Genomic DNA, 1,459 nt, shown 5'->3' with positions numbered 1-1,459 from the left:
ATATGATATATATATATATATATATATATATATATATATATATATATATACATTGATATAATACATTCAATATTAACTGCTAGTATCGCATAAGTCAAATCGTTAATATTTATCGTGTGTTACAATGAGCATGACTTTCTCTGACACGAAAGATTGCACGTCGAAAACCTCCTCACCCCACAATACTCCAGAATACATCGCGAAATATACTCGCAAAATCATTCTTCGAACGTATCCTGGATTTCACTTCGGCGAGTCAAATGTCAGCGTGAAAATTAATTAACCCATTTGTCATAAGATTACATTGCAACATCTGACGTTATAGATATTATGCCTTCAACCGCATTTACTTTTGAGAATTTTTGGCACATTAATAAAAGCAAAGCCAAATGAATTGTAACAAATTACAAAATAATGATATTTTTGTAGTTCATCGTATTTGCTTCACAATTTTCGTTGTATTGAAGTATTAAAAGTTTGTTTTATACTTCTTATATTTTATATACTTTTAAATATTGGTAAACTACTTATAAGAACTTGACGATTTGGCGAGATTTACGGTGTACAATAAGCAACATGCCACGAGCGACTTTTCCGAGCTAACAATTTCTCTTCATTTGCCTGATAGCAACCTTTCTCTTTACATAATTCGTGAAGCGCTCGATGAAATATACAGTATCACAATTTAGATTTTGCTTGCTATGAAAAATTCGATCAGAATAAATTTTCCGTTTCTAAAGTACATTTATAAAATAAAAGCTAAAAAATAGAACACGATATAAAAATATACTACTGTAAAAAATGGAACATGATATATACAATGTAAATATTTTCTTAAATAAGATAAAATATGTATTTTCTTTTTTTTTTTTAATATTTATTTATTATTTTATTATCAATATCAATAAAATGAAGCACAGAATGCCACACAATTTCTTTACTAAACAAGATACATATATTATTTTTCTTCTATGTTTCTCTAGTATTATATTTTAGAAACAATTGGTTCATAGAAAGTTTAAACTAATTAACTGACCATCATCATGACGGTTTTCAATTCGAACGTCTGATCGATCTGTCGACTTGTCTGGCTCGCCTCGGCTGCTTTCACTATCCGGCAATCGGGTCCCTCCTCCTTGGGACCAGTGTGATGGGTCTTGCGTAAGGTTGGCTAAGACTCCAGGGGCCTCACCGACATGTGTGCACGTATATTCGCACCACATTAATACATCGAGAACACATCTATCTGAGTGCACGTTATTACACATGTTCGTCAATTATAACTCATTTAGTTGGAGTATATTACATCGTGGCCGATGATGTCACAGAAGGAAGAGTGCCTTGGCATTAACGTAACGTGTCCTTGCTGTTACCATATTCCATTTTCTCCGGAAAACTCGATTTTTCTTTTGCCGAAAAAACGCGCTTTTTCGACAAGCTGAAACTTGTAAGAGGTTGC

Source organism: Trachymyrmex septentrionalis, unplaced genomic scaffold (assembly GCF_001594115.1).
Source record: "Trachymyrmex septentrionalis isolate Tsep2-gDNA-1 unplaced genomic scaffold, Tsep1.0 scaffold19, whole genome shotgun sequence".
Classification (NCBI taxonomy): domain Eukaryota; kingdom Metazoa; phylum Arthropoda; class Insecta; order Hymenoptera; family Formicidae; genus Trachymyrmex; species Trachymyrmex septentrionalis.
The sequence above is the reverse complement of the archived record's forward strand: the minus strand, read 5'-3'. Positions refer to the sequence as shown.